Raw genomic sequence first — 20374 nt, forward strand, 5'->3', positions numbered from 1 at the left:
TCCAAACCATATACAAAATTTCCCGAAGTTCATTACTTTCCATATTTCATCCAAAACATCAAAAATCACGACGAACATTCTAACTTGCATCGTTTCATTCTGAATTCATTAACATCAACCATAAGCCACATTTAATGTCTTTAGTATCAAAGATATACAATGATATACGCAAATATACAAAAGGTATACACTTTCCCGTAATGATCCGAAATCCTTTTCCAACACCAATTCAATTCCTTAAACGTTCATTTACGACATAAAGGCCGCAACGACACATTGAACAAACTAAACAAGATCAAATTCACTACTCCTCCCACACCAATATGGCTCACGGCCAAACACACCCTTCACACACACACACGGCCATGCTCAACACAACACAATTCCATAATCTTCATGCAACTTTAATCACTACCACATATATACCCATTTCATAACATAAAAACATAGAAATCATACCTTATTCTTGAAATTCCGATTTGCCGCAAACGTCGCTCTTTCGCCAAACTAATTGTATCACGTCGGAGAGCGTCTTGAACTTACTACTAATACAAAAAGAATAAGGTTTTTAGGATCAAATCAAGGCTAGGAAAATTATTTTTTTGAGGGATAAGGGGTTCGGCCGAAGGGGGTGTTTTTGCTCCCAAAGGTTTGTTTGATTTTTTTCTTGAAGATTCTAAAAGTGTACAATGATATATATCTTGATTAATGGTCACATGTAATTCATATGACCATTTAAAATGGGGCTTGGGCCTTGACCTTTGGCCGGCCACCCCTAACACTTGGGCCTCAATTTTTTTATTCAATTTTTCTTGGCCCAATTCGTAAAAACTCTCGTTTTGTAATTCCCGAAACTAATTTCCGAAATTCCAATTTTTACCCTCGGCCTTCCCCAATGACTTAGCACCAATAGTTTCATAACCAACATAGTCATATTATCTAGAATCAAAATATTTTCTTATAACACACAAATCTTATTCATTTTTCTCGATTTCCAAATATGTGAAAACACGGGACATAACAGTATGGTTAATGAAGTATTATACAAGTGTTAAGAAGGTTCCATAAGGATTGGAGATCGAACGAAACGACGGAAACCATTTTATAGAAATGGAGTTATACGACCACTTATACGGTCGGTATAACTTTATACGGTCCGTATAAGGTGTCCGTATAACTCCCAACAGGGAGATGATTGGCTGGTTGGTGAAGCATGACCACTTATACGGGCCGTACAATGTTATACGGACCGTATAAGTGTCTGTGGAAGTCTCGACGGACTGATTTTCAATGTTTGTATAAATAGATGCCTTGGGTTCTTTTACTTCATTTTTCATCTTCTACAAGTGTTGAGAGCTCAAAAACCCTTCTCTAAGCATATTCCACTCAAGTCCAAGAAAACACAAAGATCAAAGACTAGAATCAAGTGTTTATGTGTTAGAAAGCTTCCAAGGGTTAGAGGACCACAAGAAGTTCCATTGGAGGAGAACTAGGGTTTGGTCCAAGTGAAGTATTTCCACTCAAGATTCATTCCCACACCATCTAAGGTAAGTTTTATGGTATTTTCATGTTTTTTAAGGTGTTATAAAGTTGAAACACTTGGATTGTAGAAGAATATAGAAAATGGGTTTTGAATGTAGGAATAGTTTCATCTTTGGGTAATAGTTTGGATTGAGTAATGATTCGTGCTATGATATGATTATAATAGTGTTGTAAATGATGTTAAGAACATGGGATAGATGTTATATATGAATGAATGAAATCGTGTGTTATGACCATGGGTATGGATGACTTGAAGTGAATTGAGGAATATGGATAATGTGGATGAATAAAGACTAATGTATGATATTGTGAATGTATTATTGACGTTTGGCAGTTGATGTATGATATGGAGGAGGTCGTATAAATAAAGGAGATGCTGTCGAATTTTCTCTAGTTTAGTCATGTATGCTAGTTATCGATCTTTCTAATGATAGTATAACTCTAATGAAGGTAGAGACGTGAGCATTGAAGGAGAACGTGCAAGTGATAGAATAGTTGAACGGAAAGGTATGTAAGTCTAACCCTTCTTTCATAAGGCATGGTTCTTTGGCCAAATATCTAATCTTCTATAAGCCTATGTTGTCCTCCAAATGATGCATTCTTCAAAGGCTACTAAGCTTATAATTCTCGATATGTTACGATTGTCCTAAATCCCTCATATGACGAGTAATCCTATAAGGATAGATGTAATGAACGACGATAATGATGATGATGATAATAGTGATGACGATAATGATGACGATGATAATAGTAATGATGCTAAAGATGCTTATGAGCTATTATGTATACGTGTCTATGTATGACTATTATGGAACCCCGAGCTTATAAGGCCGGGTAGAATGTATATATTTATGTAACGCACGCACCTCTGCAGTTGGGTACGAATAACCCTGAAGCCCTGGTAGGGCCAGGTATGTGTAACCCTAATGCCTTGGTTGGCCAGGTATGTATGATAACCGAGCCTAGCCATGGTTGGGTACGTGAAACACCGAACCTTCGTGGTCGGGCATGCTATGTAAATGCTATGTATATGATATGGATATATATACGATATAGATATAAGTATGAATACAAATATGATATGAATATGAACATGAATATGTATACGAATACGACTATGGATACGAATGTAAATGAGTACGGATATGAATACGGATACGGATGTATGTACATAATCTCGCATTAGAAATGGAAAGCCCCTATGAAAAGCAAGTAAGTGCTTATGACGATGATACTACTATCTCCCATCTTGTGCTATTCCTCATGTTTCTTATTATGCTTCTATATTGATGTTGATTATGCTTTACATACTCAGTACATTCTTCGTGCTGACGTCCTTTTGTTTGTAGACGCTGCGTTATGCCCGTAGGTGGCCAGGGAGACAGGCTTGATCCATAGCTACATTTCTCAGGAACTACATAGCGGAGCTCCACTTCATTCGGAGCTATAGCTTTTGGTATTGATTCTTTTGTGTACATATATATATGGGCATAGCGGGGTCCTGTCCCGCCTATATGATATGACATACTCTCCTTAGAGGCTCGTAGACATGTGTATATGGTTAGATGTATTTGGCCTTGTTGGCCTATATTTTGGATGTCATTTTACTGGCCTCGTCGGCTTATGTACATTGATTTGGGTATAATTGCAAATGATGATATAAATGTATTACTGTCCAATGGAAAGAGTATGATGGATGCATAGAAAGTATGATTTAGCTATATGGCTCACCTAGATATAAATGTAAAAGTATGTTAAGAGGTGCCTGGGTTGGTTAGCACCGGGTGCCCGTCGCGGCCCTCCCATTGGGTCGTGACAAAAGTGGTATCAGAGCAGTTCTGTCCTAGGGTGTGTCTTCGAGCCGTGTCCAGTAGAGTCTTGGTTATGGGTGTGTTGCGCGCCACACTTATAAATAAGAGGCTGCAGGCATTTTAGGAATGAATGACCTTCTTTCTTCATAAGATCGTGCGATAGAGCTATGATATAAGAACTTCTTTTTCCTTAACTGTGTATTATGTATTTCAGAGATGCCTGTAAAGAGAAAGGCTACGACAGCCCAAAAGGGCAAGAAAGTGACAGAAAAACGGGATGAAAGAGCACCGCCAACAGTTGTAGAGGAAAGTGAGTCCCAGAATGCGGCTCAATCTCAGTCTTCCCAGTCAGTGCCTATTTCTGAGGAGCGTGAGAGAGTCTCAGCTCCAGCTCCAGCACCTCCGGCTCCTCCACCCGATGCTTCTGGCCAAGATGTAAAAGAGGCCATTCATTTGCTTACTCAATTGGTTGCTGCCCAGACTCAGCGGCAAAGTACAGGGCAAGGTGATAGGACTGTTAGTGCAAGGGCCCGTGATTTCATTAGCTTAAACCCTCCTGAGGACCCTCAGAATTTTATTGATGGAATGTTGAGGACGCTTCGTTTGATACATGCTTCGGACACCGAATCGGTGGATTTAGCGTCCTATAGATTGAGGGATGTCTCGATCCATTGGTACACGGTTTAGATGGCTTCACGGGGAGCCAATGCGCCTCCCCCGGTATGGCAAGAATTTGTAGATGCTTTTCTCCGACATTATATGCCTCCAGAAGTTCGGCGAGCTAGAGCCGATAAGTTCTTAAATTTGAGGCAAGAAAGCATGAGTGCCTTAGAGTATAGTCTCCACTTCAATTCGTTGGCTAGGTATGCTTCGGCCATGGTAGCGGATATGGGTGACCGAGTGCACCGATTTGTGAAAGGCCTAGGGCCACATTTGATGGATAGGTGCTTAACTGCGTCCCTTCAGGACAATATGGATATTTCACGCATTCATGCCCATGCTCAAACCTTAGAAGAAAGCCTACAACAACAAAGGAGTGAGCGTGAGCATGATAGGGGACATAGCAAAAGGGCTTGATCTTCGGGTCCGATGAGTGAGTTGAGAGGCGGGCACAGGCAGTAGTTCTCGAGGCATTCAGGCCATTCTACGACTAGTGCGCCTCCACGGTTTTCAGGCCAGAGATTTGATAGATCTACTCGTTCCGGGCCGAGTCAGAGTTTTTCTGGATCTCAGTTCAGAGGTGATTCGGGTCAGGCGAGGCCACCCATCCCACGATGTTCCCAGTGTGGGAAGTTACATTGGGGTCCATGCCGATTGGGTTCAGAGGTTTGCTATTCATGTGGCCGACCAGGCCATATTATGCATGATTGCCCCTCAGTTCATGGTAGAGGTAGGACCTAGCCTTTAGGGTCGGTAGCCGGATCTTCATCACCTGTATGCCCTATGGGGCCAGGTTCACATGCGCCAGTCGGCCATGGTAGAGGCAGAAGGAGAGTCCCCAGTTATAGCGGTCCTCAACACCGTATTTGTGCTTTGGCTGGATGCCAAGATCTTGAGTCTTCTCCTGACGTGGTCACAGGTATATTATCGGTATTTTCTCATGATGTATATGCTTTGATAGATCTGGGCTTCACATTTTCATATGTTACTCCATATATCGCGGGTCGGTTTAGAGTCAAACCGGAGTCGATCAAACCTTTTGAGGTGTCTACACCTGTTGGTGAATCGGTAATAGCTAGCCGAGTATATAGAAACTGCATAGTTGTGATTTGTGACCGTCGTACTATGATTGACTTGCATGAGTTAAAAATGGTAGATTTTGATGTTATTATGGGCATGGATTGGTTGGCTTCTTGTTATGCCAATGTTGATTGTAGAATGAAAATGGTTCGTTTTCAATTTCCGGGAGAACCAGTTTTATAATGGAAAGGGAATACTGCGTCACCAAAAGGTAGGTTTATTTCCTATATAAAGGCAAGGAAAATGATTACGAAAGGATGTATTTATCATCTAGTTCGGGTTCAAGATGTAGAAGCTGAACTGCCGACTCTTCAGTCAGTTCCTGTAGTGAATGAGTTTCCGAATGTGTTCCCGGAAGAGCTTCTAAGCCTCCCTCCCGAACGGGAGATTGATTTTGCTATTGATGTGTTTCCAGACACTAAGCCTATATCTATTCCTCCTTATAGAATAGCTCCCGCAGAATTGAAAGAGTTGAAGGAACAATTGAAAGACTTGCTTGAGAAAGGCTTTATTAGGCCTAGTTCATCCCCGTGGGGAGCACCCGTATTGTTTGTCCAAAAGAAAGATGGCTCTTTGAGAATGTGCAATAATTATAGGCAATTGAATAAGGTGACGATTAAGAATAAATATCCCCTCCCGAGGATTGATGACTTATTTGACCAATTACAAGGTGCCAAATGGTTTTCAAAGATAGATTTGAGGTCCGGGTTTCATCAAGTGAGAGTTAGGGAGAAAGATATCCCTAAGACAGCTTTCAGAACAAGATATGACCATTTTGAGTTCCGGGTGATGTCATTTGGACTAACTAATGCACCGGCAGTATTTATGGATTTGATGAACAATGTGTTCAGGCCCTTCCTAGATCTATTTGTGATTATATTCATCGACGATATCTTGGTGTATTCTAGATCTGAGGTAGAACATACAGATCATTTGCGTACTGTCCTCAGAGTTCTTCAAACTCCAGAGTTGTTTGTAAAATTTTCTAAGTGTGAGTTTTGGTTGAACTCCGTGACATTTTTGGGGCACATTGTTGCAGCCGATGGTATTCAGGTAGATAGCCAAAAGATTGAGGCCGTGAAGACTTGGCCAAGGCCCACAACTCCTACGGAGGTTCGTAGCTTTCTGGGCTTAGCAGGTTATTACAGGAGATTTTTTCAAGGTTTTTCTTCTATTTCTGCACCACTCACAAAGCTGACATAGAAATCAGCTAAGTTTCAATGGACAGATGCTTGTGAACGTAGTTTCCAAGAGCTAAAAGATAGATTGACTTTTGCCCCAGTCCTGATACTTCCAGAGGAATTGGAAGGTTATGTTGTTTATTGCGATGCGTCAGGCATTGGGCTAGGCCGTGTATTGATGCAACATGGTAAGGTGATTGCGTATGCTTCAAGGCAATTATGAAAACATGAGAAGAATTATCCAACCCATGATCTAAAATTGGCTGCAGTGATTCATGCATTAAAGATGTGGAGACATTATTTATATGGTGTCCATATGGATATTTATACAGATCATAAGAGCCTTCAGTACATCTTCAAGCAGAAAGAGTTGAATTTGCGATAACGACGATGGTTGGAATTGCTAAAAGATTATGATGTTGATATCCTATATCACCCTGGAAAGGCAAATGTTGTGGCTGATGCTCTTAGCCGTAGATCCATGGGTAGTTTATGTGATGTACGACCAGAGAAAAGAGAAATGGCTCGTGAGCTCCAGCAGTTAGCTAGTTTGGGAGTTCGAGTAGTGGACTCAGGTAGCAGAGGAACTACCATTCAGAATTTAGTAGTCTCGTTGCTAGTAGCGGAAGTGAAAAAGCGACAATACGAATATTCCATGCTAATGAATTGCCGAGATACACTCCCTCAGAAGGAGAAGTCATCATTTGAGATTGCAGGAGACGAAGTTCTCCGATGCCGAGGCAGATTATGTGTTCCTGATGTGGCAGGTTTACGCCACCAAATATTGAGAGAATCTCATTGTTTCCGTTATTCTGTCCACCCCGGAGCAACGAAAATGTATCATGATCTTAAGTCTATGTATTGGTGAAATGGGATGAAGAAAGATGTAGCGGATTTCATAGCTCAATGTCTCAACTGTCAACAAGTGAAAATCGAGCACCAAAAGCCAGGCGGATTATTGCAAGCTATAGAGATTCCAACTTGGAAGTGGGAAGTAATTAACATGGATTTTATTACAGGCTTACCCCGTTATCGACGTAAGTATGATTTTATATGGGTGATTGTGGATAGACTCACGAAGTCAGCTCATTTCTTACCAGTCAGAACGACATATGTGGCAGAAGATTATGCAAAGTTTTATGTTAAAGAGATAGTGCGACTCCATGGTGTCCCAGCATCTATTATCTCAGATAGAGGAACTCAGTTTACAGCTAATTTTTGAAAGTCCTTCTAAGAGGATTTGGGGACTCAAGTGAGCCTTAGCACGGCATTTCACTCGCAGACTGATGGACAAGCTGAACGTACCATTCAGACTCTCGAGGATATGTTACGGGCATGTATGATAGATTTTGGAGGTAATTGGGATGATCACTTACCACTTATTGAATTTGCTTACAATAATAGTTATCATTCTAGCATCCAAATGGCACCGTACGAGGCTTTATATGGGCGAAAGTGTAGATCCCCAATTGGGTGGTTCGAGGTAGGAGAGACTCAATTGATAGGGCCAGACTTGGTCCAGCAAGCCATAGAGAAAGTTAAGCTCATACAAGATCAGTTATTAGCAGCCCAAAGTCGTCAAAAGTCCTATGCGGATAATCGTCGAAGGGACTTAGAGTTCCAAGTAAAAGATTGGGTATTCTTAAAAGTGTCACCAATGAAGGGTGTAATGAGATTTGGCAAAAAGGGGAAGCTTAGTCCCCGGTACATTGGGCCTTATGAGATTGTGCGCAAAGTAGGCAAAGTGGCTTATGAGTTAGATTTACCTCCTGATTTGGAGTTAGTTCACCCAATTTTCCATGTCTCGATGCTTCGTAAATGCGTTGGAGATCCTACCAGGATCATGCCAATAAATGATGTTCAAGTGACAGAAAAGTTGATTTATGAAGAGGTACCCATTGCCATATTAGATAGGCAAGTACGGAGGCTTAGAAACAAAGAAGTGGCCTCAGTTAAGGTTTTATGGAGAAACAATAACCGAGAAGAGATGACGTGGGAAGCGGAAGAAAATATGAGATCCAAGCACCCACACTTATTTCATCCCCTAGAAGAAATCCAAGATGAGACATCAAGATCATAGGTATGTACGTATTCCTTTTTTTATGCATTTAGGTCGTGTGTGGCCAAACTCTATTGCTATTATGTTGTGGCCCTGTGAGACATTGTTATTATAGGTTGTTGTGACAGGATGGTAGTGCCATATTACAGGGGAAACTCTGGCGAAATTTTTATAGAATCCCCGAAGACTTAACAAAGACGAATGTTCTTAGGGGGGGGGGGGGGGGGGAAGAATGTTACACCTCGAAAAATTCCGTATGTGTTGCCTTGTGGATAGGCTAATGTGAGCTTAAGGTGATTATGAAATCCCTACGAGGTTAAGCGAAGGATTAGATTTCTTGAGGTGCATACAATAAGATTTCGAAGTTCTATGAATACATGAAGTGTAGTTGTTGAAGGGAGCGAAATGTAAGTCGTGTTCGGAAAGGTTCCGCTATGATTGAGCTAATGTTTATGTGGTGATGTCTTGAAGGGCTGTTATAGAGCCTATTGTATGGTTAATGAAGTATTATACAAGTGTTAAGAAGGTTCCATGAGGATTGGAGATCGAACAAAACGACGGAAACCATTTCAGAGAAATAGAGTTATACGACCACTTATACGGTCCGTATAAGGTGTCCGTATGAAAAACAAATACCAAAAAAAACATCATGCTAATCTCAGGACTTAAATAGAATATGTACTGTTAACAACTTTATCAAATATTTAGATCTGTATTATATATGTATTCCTTTGTGAAAGACAAAATAATCCATAAATATTCTAAACAAAAATTCAACTCCAATCCAAAAGAAAGTTGAAGCAGACACTTGTATGAAAAACAATTAGAATCTAACTCACGTGCTGGGGGTCACAGCCACATATTTAATTCATCAAACGGATTTGGTAAAAGCAACCAAATTACAAATCCATTTTTTTTAAAGTAATAAATATGTGCTATAGTCTGGACACAAAATTTCACAAAAGCCTTAAACAGGGTAGTACTTTTAACACATATCTCACGGTTACTAGTCATTCTAGAAGACGTCCTTTGCCAAATAATTGCAGAATTACAGAAAAGAGAACAACTAGAAACATTAAGTGTAGATCTATTATAGACAGACGGAACACCAAACATATAGAATCATTTAGATCTACTTTATTATAACCAAAACAAATAAAGATTATTCTTTAAAAAACGTGAAATCAAAACATGTCGGCAGAGATACATAAATCTCATTTATTCAGCAACTAACAAAACACGTTTAAACCTCAAAATCTAGATTAATTTGCCGACTTCAGTTTAATATCAGTTAACAAACTTGTTGTTATGGTAACATGATAAATTATAGTCATAATCACCATACTAGACACTGAACAACACGGCTAAAGGAAGGCTCTGATACCACATGTTGTATTTCTAACACATACACAGAGCCAAACACAGCGAAAAACTAAATAAGAACTTACCTTCAGCCATAGTTGTTCAAGTGTGAGAATCGCCTTCTTTGTTTTACTACCGAATTGTATCCCTGAAAGAATTAATGAAAAAACCCTAGAGCCTTCTAGCTTATGCCTATCACACTTTCAGAATACTGGACTGATGGAGTCACAGACGTATTTATAGGTAGGCTAGAGACTCTTAGGCAATAACTTTAACCCTAGGGACTTCTCCATAAAATATGGTTACCCTAGGGATACCTAATAAATGTTTCCTCCCATCAAGGAAACTTTCGAATATGCATAATCAAAATTATTATCTGCTATATTCATTATTTACTTGGAAGGGAAGGTAAATAATTTGTTACCATAATTGTGGGTCACATTAAATGTTTCATTAAAAAGACAATATTCTTACATATTATGTACTTTAAAACCCAACAAGATCAGTAGCAATTCGAAATTTTCAACCTAGGAATACTTCCAAATCAGTTTTACAATCACAAAACAGTAAAACTTACATTCCCCAACACAAAATCGCCTACTGTTTTTCATAATACTAGTCTCAGCTCTCAGGTTATGCACTTTGCGTGTGTACCGTATTAATGAGTATAAAATTTTAAGAAAATTACGTAAATATTATTATACAATGTGTTTGAGTTTTATAAACTTATAAAATTTAAGGCTCCCAACAAGTTGTTTCTCCATTGGCACGAAAATGAGAAAGAGAAATTGTAACTTAACCAACTACCGGTTGATAATCGATTTAGAGTGAGATTTTTTATTTATATTTGATAAGTTTTAAAAATACCTATAAGTTTGAATAATGCTAATAACACCCTGCCTCACTTAACACACATTTAACAATTTTTGAGAAGCAAAATAAAGGGAAAAGAAAATGGAGTTCATTCCTCAGTTCAAACCTTTGGTGGTCTGTCGAATCTTTCTGGTGGTGTGTTCTTGAAGACGATTAAATTTATGTTGTCGGCATAATTTTGTTCTGCATTAAATTTCGGCCACTTTTTTAAGAAAAGGTAAAAAGTAAAAGTTAATAATTTGAGGGACAAAAATTGAAGACCAACGCCTTTGAAGGACAATCCGTGCAAAAAAATATATACAGTGGCAAGTATATAAAGCTGCAATGATGATCAGGACTGATAATGTAAATTCATATGGGCCCACTATCGTAAAGGCTAGTAACGTCATCAGCACCCAAAAATAAAGAAGCAACCACAGTAGCAAGCACTGCTGACCAATCAGGAAAAGCAAATTCCTAGGCAAGACTTTATGAAAAGTCTGCTTTAAGATAATTTTTTTTTTACTCTACTAGTATTTTACAAAATTTAGGCCTTAAATAGGCTTAATTTTACACAAAACTCTACCTTATTAATATTTTTTGACTGAATCAAGATTTAAACTCAAAATCTTAAAATATTTTAGATGAAAGATAAAAATTAACGATTAGCAATTTGAGGGACAAAAATTAAAGATCAAGTCCTTTGAAGGACAATCGGCGCAAACAAATGTATACAGCAACAGGTGCATAAAGCTGCAATGATGATCAGGACTGATAATATAAAGGGAAAGCACATATATGACCGGTCTGTCATAAATAATCCACCCTCTAATTTAATTTTTCCCAAATTCAAATTATATTCACTAAATTAATCTCATTTATTAGCTAAAACTTAAATAAGACAATTTTCAAATAAAACCCAAATACAAAAATGTTTGAAGCGATTTTTATATAGAAACTGTATAAAATATGAATCACTAAGGTATGTATCATTTTTATATATAATATGTATCATTTGTGTATATAATGTGTATCAGCACAATGTAACTATCCTGTATAGAATAGAAAATTGTATCATTTTTGTACATAATATGTATTATTTTTTATATAAAAAATGTATATATAATTTCAGCATGTGTATATAAACTATATCAGTCTTGTACGGAAAGTGTACCATATGTATTAAAAATGTATAATAGAACCATATCATTGTAGTATATAATATGTATAACTATTGTATATGTAAAAAAAAAATATATCATATCATTATTGCATAATATGTGTATAATAAATGTATAATTTATGTAAAATAAATGTATGATTAATTCTAGCATGTGTAAATAAAATGTATAATTCTTATATATAAAGTGTATATATAATTCTAACATATGTATATATGTTGTAGCAGCCTGGGTTGTTGGGCCGGCCAGCCTTAGCATTATTTTGGGCCGACCGGCCATTTTTTGGCATTATTTTGAGTCGAGCGGACTCCTGGGGGTATTAGGCCCAAATATTGGCCAAATGTGACATTACTTTGAGTCATTGGACACACAGTGTCCAATTTCCCTAATATAAATTCATATGGGCCCACTATTGTAAAGGCTAGTAACGTCCTCACAGCCCAAAATAAAGAAGCAACCGCAGTAGCAAGCACTACTGAGTACTGACCAATCAAGAAAAGCAAATTCGTAGTGAGTTACCAAAATATCCTTGTACCATAAATAAAAAAAGGCAGCTAACAAATAGGGTTTGCGGTCTTTTCGTCAAACTACATAAATATCCCATTATTACCTGCATAACGTACAGTTTGTGAAAGCATGAGGATAACTTACCTACTTCATAGCAAATTTATCAACTACATCTGAAAAGACAAAAATGACCCTTGGTCGGCAAGCAAGGATGACAACAGCCAGCAGCTTTAGCACTCTTCTATATGACTACAAGGCAAAGATGGCCCGTGCTCGTGAATTTTTCTACCAACTTCAAATTGATATGAAATTGCAAATAATAAGAATCGATACATGTAAATTAGTTCTCAAAGACAGAAACAGCACCGCATGCTAATTACTAAATATTATTCTTATACATCCATTCACAGATGTTGTGCGGTTGGCAAATGACACATTCCTTATGTCCATGCCAGCTTCAGACAATTAAATGGTAAAACATCGGAGGTACTATTTACATATTGGCAAAAGGTGATGAGTTCTCCATGCTATGTTTAGTCTGCTTCTTCTTAGCACACCTGTACAATTATGAAGTAGTAATAATCAATTAACAATGCTCATATACCAAAAGACCAACTGCCAACTAATGACAATATCATGTTTCTCTTTCTCTTTGCTGGATAGATTATAAGTTCATCTACAACTTTTATCTTAGTTTATATATCATGGTTTAGATGCATAACGTCACACTCAAATATACAGGAAAAAACATCAGTATTAAAACAGAGCTCGCCCACTACATGAAACTCAAATACAAAGAATGAAGCTCAAAGAAACAAAACATAACAAAGAAATAGCTTGAATTGCCTGACTGACCATTTGCACCAACTATAATATAAGTGGAAAAAGATTAGTGTATTTTATAAGAAGACGAAAAACTCACTCGGCCAAAGTTGAAAAACACTCAACAAAGCCTAAAAATGTACATCATATTCATATCTTCTATTCTATCCAAACTTAAATTCTAGTGCTAAATTACCTTTCTTGCACTTAGTCATGTTAAACACTTTTAGCTTTGTGTAGATGACGCAAAAGCTCTTGTGCCTCACTTGATTTGGATTTTGACAGTAAGCTGATCTTTTTTCACAATTCAACCATCAGCCTGCAAGGAAAGAAACCAAGAATGAAATCCTTTGGGTAATTTGTGGAGGTTGAAAGTTGTAATTCGCGGAGGTTTTAACATGATGCATTGCAGTTAATTATCATCTGAATCCTACCAAACTGCAACTTTTGGAACCACATTTTGTTGAATCCTTTAGTCACTAAGAACATATACCGGAAGGATACAGAGAGCAGATCTTGCAGGCTTATTATTATGGCCTTTAAGTTTTATTTAGTTGTTGTGCAAACGTTAGTATGGCTGGCCTAGACATTTAAAATGAGTAAAATAAAATAGTCGTTTTCTTCCATGTATTGCGTCTATTATACATTAAAGAACTTCATTGGAAAGTAAAGTCAGCATCACAAATTATGCATACTTAGGAAAAGTACTCTCATTCCACGTGCTAAATTTTCAGATACAGTCTCTATAGAGATTCAACAACTTCAATGAACACACAAAAAAGAGTTATCAAAGACGGGGTGGGAATAAGAAAAGAAGGCATGCCAATTTCAGTCCTAAAGCATGTAAATCACCTGATTTTTATACTTCTCAAACAGTGAGAGAGCTCTATGTAATTTGATGTCGCCTACTCAGTGAATCCAAAAGCAGTTTCTCCCATCAGAGCACTAAACAATGGTAAAGTTATCCTGAATCTTAAACATGCAGTCACAAATTGAGGTGAAAGTACCATCTGAAAAAAACAATATTGAAAATTAGAAGAACACCTTTTTCTAAGTGGCACATATTTCCGATCAATATTCTACATCAAAACATAAGCATGAACAAGGAACATAGTTATCAGTCTACTGCATAGCAAAATCTAAACAAATTAACATGTACAATCTTATCTCTTGTAGATGAGACAATGTTTTTGCTAGCATCCCTTTAGCCTTAAGAAAACACAAATAAGTAAGTTCCATTAAGTGATGTCAAGATAATTAAGTAAGGATGGCTAAAAGCAGTAATTCAATCTTTCTCTTATGTCATACAATCAGTCGTTAGCTATAGTAGATGCTTGCAACTCTCTGCACTTGGGCTTAAGAGCTGATATATTAATTACGAATAAATAACAGATTATTATGATGGTAACACAAATAGACGTATCTATTTGTAATTCTGTACATCGAGAAGTGGAGGTCAAGTTATTCCTCACTTGTTTCAGCAAGAAGTAATGTCTCCTATATAAAAAGAGAACTCTATTTGGTAGAGACACTGACAACCCCAAAGGAGCATGTATTAGATGTTCGGGCAAAAACTGAATTGTCATAAGGACGACATCCCTTCAATTCAGCAGCGTTTACTTGCCAAAGGTCTCTTTTCAAAAAGGCCTCTTTTAAATGCCAGCAAAGATCAATTACATCATAGTTCTTCCATAATGTAGCATAAGTAATGCTGTTTTATTCTCTGATTATCTTAGCCTTAGAAAACAAAATCTTTAATTTATTAAGGTCAATTTTTTTAACTTCACTATGATATTGTTGCTGCCTATACGGAGCAAAATGGCTAGATTCACTATCTAAAATCTACCAATTTATCAAGTCTATTAGCATTACTCGAAACAGCACCATGTACAGGGGTACACATCAGTTAGATTTAGATCAATAACCTCCTTATCATTGTTAAGTATTCTTATTATAATAGACCATCTCTTGTAACACTTGAAATAAAATTAGAATAGAAGAAAGAGTAGTCCATTTTCTAATAAGCTGCACTGCATATCAACACATCTACAGTTCCTCTGCATCAACAACTTGAGGAAATCTAACAAAAATAAACACACGAATGAACAATAATTACAACACAGAGGAAATATCAAAACTTCAAGTAATGGAATTTAAACCTGAGCAAAGGAAAAAAAGAAAAAGAAATGAGGCTAATAAATTTCTGCTTTGACAACCAATTTTTATAGTTTAATACACAACCCTAAGTAAAGGAAAATAAGAAACTAACCGAGCACCCAAGACAAGCTTCAGACTTCGCTTTCCAACTCACTTGATCAGTGCTCCTCCGCGACACAGGCCCAGACCTATATATATTACATAGAAACATATATAACCAATCCTAGAAATTCATATCAGATAAAAAAACTCTGAGAAGAGTAGAATTGACCAAACCCTGAAAGAGTAACAAATCTGAAAATTGTAAGAGCAAGGAAAGATTCAAAGTATAGGGAAAAAAGAATAAGCGAAGATGAAGGGCTGAAGAAGATTTGAGAAAAAAGTTGAAGAGTAGCACTAACATGAAAGTGTAAATGTCGGTTGAGAAGAGCCAACTGAATTGGAGTAAACACAAACTATACTTATTTGGCAGCAAGACTAAAAAGCTATGCGCATACCAGCTTAGAGATAAATATGCTCGGCTAGAGAATTTCCCCTTTCTGCATTGATTCTTGGAGTCTATATTTTCAATAAACTACGACTTAATCCCAACTTATTGGGGTCGCTGTAGCCTATACTTATAAGGTAGTAAATTTAAATAATACTCCGTCTGTTTCAATTTATATGAACCCATGTGACTGAACACGATATTTAAGAAAGAGGAAAAACTTTTGAAATTTGTGGTTCAAAATAAGCCTTGAAAATTTGTGTGACTGTAAATAATTCATAAAGTGAATTTGTTTCCAAATTAGGAAAGAGGTCATTCATTTTGGCACGGACTAAAAAGGAAATAGGTTCAAACAAATTGAAACAGAGGGAGTAGAAAACAAACTGTACATACTACTGAGCTAAGTTACACGAACTCGCCATTTTGGGTGTCGTCCCCATCCAGGATACGGTCGGGTGCGGGTGCGGGGACGACAAACATCCGGGATACGATCAATTACATACGAATACTTTGACTGGAGGAAAAATTTGAGATTTTAATTTCTCAAAATTAAAAATAAAACAGATTTAAGATAAGGAAAATGACATACCTTCAATATTATAGTACTTTTAGATAAACCAAGAATACAAGGTTGTGTTGAGTTCGGATGGCAGAGAGAAGCAGTGATATAGATGGAGGGTTTGTTTTCGGCCTTGAATGACTTTTTCTTTCTATCTTGAGGAAAGAATGAAAGACTGTGAAAGAGACGACCTAGAGGCTTGAAAACTTTGCTCTATAAAAGCCTGAAAAGGAAATTTGGGGAATATGAAGAAGACGACTGCTTAGAGCTAGAGGAGACATGTAGTCGTGTACAAGCTGAATTAGGACTCTTAAAAGTCTTAATTGTATTAACGTACAAAAATGACCCCTTTATTCTTTATCTGTGCTATTTTTATCCCCTTTATTTTCCATTATATGCTACTTGTGACACAAAATTGAAAGGAATCTAATCATGCTATTTATAAATGTTTCTTTCTTATACAGTATAGGGATAATTTTAAAATAAATTATTACCATGTCAATTTTTTGATAATTAATTTATATTTTTAATCGCACAAAAGCACAGACAAATTTACTGGTTGAACATAATAAAATTGACTCCTTTGTACAACAGATTATTCTTGGAACGTATTTTTTCATATGACTTTTATATTTTTTCATGTTTACAGCCAAATCCCTCACTCGTATCCATAACTGGATACGCACCGCCGAATCTTAAAATTTACATTTTGCTGAATCCAACACTCGGATCCGTATCGGATACCCGCATCCGAGTCCGTGTAACTTAGCTACTGAGACTTGAAGTGCCAAACAATTAACTTCCCTTTTCTTCTCTTAAGGAAATAATTTAAGATGCACAGGACGAAATCAAGAATTCTATATGATTAAACTGTTAGTCAAGCATTACTGGGAACGGTCATAAACAAAATAGCTATCTACAATAAAAGTTTTTACCTTACTATTTTTTGTTACCAAATCTAATCTACTGTCATACAAGTAATTATGGATGCAATGTAGCCCGTCTTACCTTTCTTAAGAAGTCATTTATTTCGGAGCTTAATCTACTGAAGCTGATGGAAAAAACCATAGAAGAATCTTGATTGTATCTTACTCGCTAAGCCACTACTCGCAGAGCAGCGATGCTGCAGAAGCTAGAATATTTAAACTATCATAACTATCATAAAAAGTCTGCAAATATTCAAACCAATGGGAAAGAGGCCTTCAAAATGCAAATTTCCAGACACCAACTCAAATAACCAGTAACTTGAAGCTCTAAACTTGAACACTCAAATAACCAGTAACTTGAAGCTCTAAACTTGAACTTTTACTTTCCACAAATTGGTAGTGTAGCAGTAGGCCTAGTCATTCTTCTCTTTACCCCGCTTACTTCTACCCTCTTTAATTATTTTATCTTAAAATGATTCATTGGCCGATTTAAGATGGTCCATATTTTACCAATCATGTTCCAATTTCATTGTTGTAACATGCACAAAATAGAATCTTTTCATCTCTCCACTAAGTGAGATAAACCCATCAAGATCACCTCTTTAGTCTAAATCCAATTGATTTAATTAGTCAAGATTGATTTATTGGTCATTTTTAGATCATCAAACAACTAATGAAATCACAGGATTCCCGAAAACTTTGAATGCATAAGACATAATAGCAGAAGAGACGCACGAACGGACAATTATTACAGCATAGGAGCAAACCTTAAAAAAAGAAAAGAAAACAAGAAGAAACCAACAAAAATATAGGGCAAATGTTCAAAACTGTTACGTGACAGAATTCAAACTTGAATGAAGAGAAAAGGGACGGGGCTGAATAAAATTTCTGATTTCACAGCCAATCTTTACAGTTTTATACACAACCCTAAGGAAAACAGGAAACCAACCAGAGAATCAAAGACAGCGTTAGTGGAGAAACTATTGGAGAGCTCAGCACCACCAACTTTCAACTTATTTGATCAGTCGCCCGGCAATACAGACCCAGACCTATATCAACAACAACAACATACCCAGTTGAATCCCATAGTGTGGGGTTTGGGGAGGGTTAAGTGTACGCAGACCTTACCCCCACCTTGGAAGGTAGGGAGGCTATTTCCGGAAGACCCTTGGCTCAAAAGAAAACAAGAGAAAAGAGTCAGATACAGACAATCAAATCAAAGCAATGTGAAAATGAGACATAACAGGAGCAAAGAAGTCAAGATAAAACAACATAGAAAGACAAGACCCAACACATAAAAGTAGGAATTAAAGGGCAATAAAAAGTAGAGCAAAACTACGCCTACTAGTGCGAAAGAAAGCGAGACTACCTACTAGCCTTCTATCCTAATCTGAGTCTTCCACAACCTCCTATCTAAGGTCATCTCCTCGGTAATCTGAAACTGCGCCATGTCCTGTCTAATCACCTCTCCCTAATATTTCTTTGGCCTATCTCTGCCTCTCCTAAAACCTTCCATAGCCAACCTCTAACACCTCCACACTGGGGCATCTATGTCTCTCCTCTACACATGCCCAAACCATCTCAGTCTAGCTTCCCGCATCTTGTCCTCCACCGATGCCACTCTCACCTTGTCCCGGATGTCCTCATTCTTGATCCTATCCCTCCTAGTGTGCTCACACATCCACCAGAGCATTCTCATTTTCACGACTTTCATCTTCTGCACGTGAGAGTTCTTGACTGGCCAACACTCTGCCCCGTACAATAGAGTCGGTCTAATCACCACTTTGTAGAACTTGCCCTTAGTTTTTGGTGACACTTTCTTATCACACAGCACTTCGAAAGCGAGCCTCCATTTCAACCATCCTGCACCAATATGATGTGTGACATCATCGTCATTATCCCCATTTCGTCATAAAATAGACATAAGATACTTGAAACTTTCTTTCTTTTGGATGACCTGGGTACCAAGCTTCACTTCCATGTTAGCCTCTAAAGGTAAGCCACTGAACCTGCACTCCAAGTACTCTGTCTTGGTCCTACTTAACTTGAATCCTTTAGACTCTAACATCTGTCTCCAATCCTCTAGCTTAGAGTTAACTCCGCTATGAGTCTCGTCAATCAAGTCTATATCATCTGCGAACAACATACACCATGACACCTCACCTTAAATTTGTCGCGTCAATCCATCCATCACCAAGGTAAATAAAAATGGCTAAGAGTTGATCCCTGATGCAAACCCATCAGAACTGAAAAGTGCTCCGAGTCTCCTCCTATAGTCTTTACCCCGGTCTTGGATCCATCATACATGTCCTTGATTGCTCTAATGTCAGCCACAGGTACACCTTCAACCTCTAAGCATCTCCACAGAACCTCTCTTGACACTTTATCGTAAGCTTTCTCTAGGTCGATAAATACCATGTGCAAGTCTCTCTTCCGCTCCCTATACTGGTCCACCAATCTCTTAACAATATGAATGGATTCAGTAGTAGAACGCCCCGGCATGAATCTGAAGTTTTTCTGAAATAGACACACCTCTCCTCACCCTCATCTCTATCACCCTTTCCCACACTTTCATAGTGTGGCTTAGCATCTTGATACATTTATAGTTGTTGCAGCTTTGAATGTCGCCCTTGTTTTTGTACAAAGGAATCATTGTACTCCACCTCCATCTTTGAGCATCTTCGCTATCTTGAAAATAACATTAAACAACCCAGTCAGCCACTCCAAGCCTGCCCTGCCTGCACTCTTCAAAAATTCCCCAGGAATCTCGTCAGGTCCGGTCGCTGTTCTCCTGCACATCCTACGAAAAACACCCTTAACCTCATTGATCCTTATACTCCTACAATATTCACAATCGCGATGCCTCTCAAAGTACTCCAAATATCCCAACACAATGTCTGTGTCCCCTTCTTCATTCAAGAGTTTATGGAAGTATGACTACCATTTCCGTCTAATGAGAGCTTCCTCCACTAACACTTTGCCATCCTCGTCCTTAATGCACTTCACTCGATCCAGGTCGCATGCCTTCCTCTCTCTCGCCTTGGCAAGCCTGAACAACTTCTTATCCCCGCCTCTGTCCTCTAGTTCAACATAAAGGCGTTCAAAAGCGGCCGTTTTCGCTGTCGACACTGCCAACTTCGCCTCCTTTCTCGCCATCTTATATTTTCCCTATTCGTCCGCTTCTCTTC

General features: G+C 37.9%; 1 long non-coding RNA gene across 2 annotated transcripts; it reads right to left on the minus strand.

The window, feature by feature from the left end:
* Nucleotides 1–12447: 12447 nt before the first annotated feature.
* On the minus strand, nt 12448–16541 carry LOC132623278 (uncharacterized). Of its 2 annotated transcripts, none has more exons than XR_009576183.1 (5): nt 16291–16541; nt 15327–15402; nt 13910–14067; nt 13254–13376; nt 12448–12792 (listed from the first exon to the last, which is right to left on the minus strand). It is a non-coding gene; the product is annotated as an uncharacterized LOC132623278 (long non-coding RNA). The 2 variants fall into 2 exon arrangements; XR_009576184.1 differs by lacking the exon at nt 16291–16541 and adding an exon at nt 15616–15769.
* Nucleotides 16542–20374: the final 3833 nt, after the last annotated feature.

Source organism: Lycium barbarum, chromosome 12 (genome assembly GCF_019175385.1).
Source record: "Lycium barbarum isolate Lr01 chromosome 12, ASM1917538v2, whole genome shotgun sequence".
Classification (NCBI taxonomy): domain Eukaryota; kingdom Viridiplantae; phylum Streptophyta; class Magnoliopsida; order Solanales; family Solanaceae; genus Lycium; species Lycium barbarum.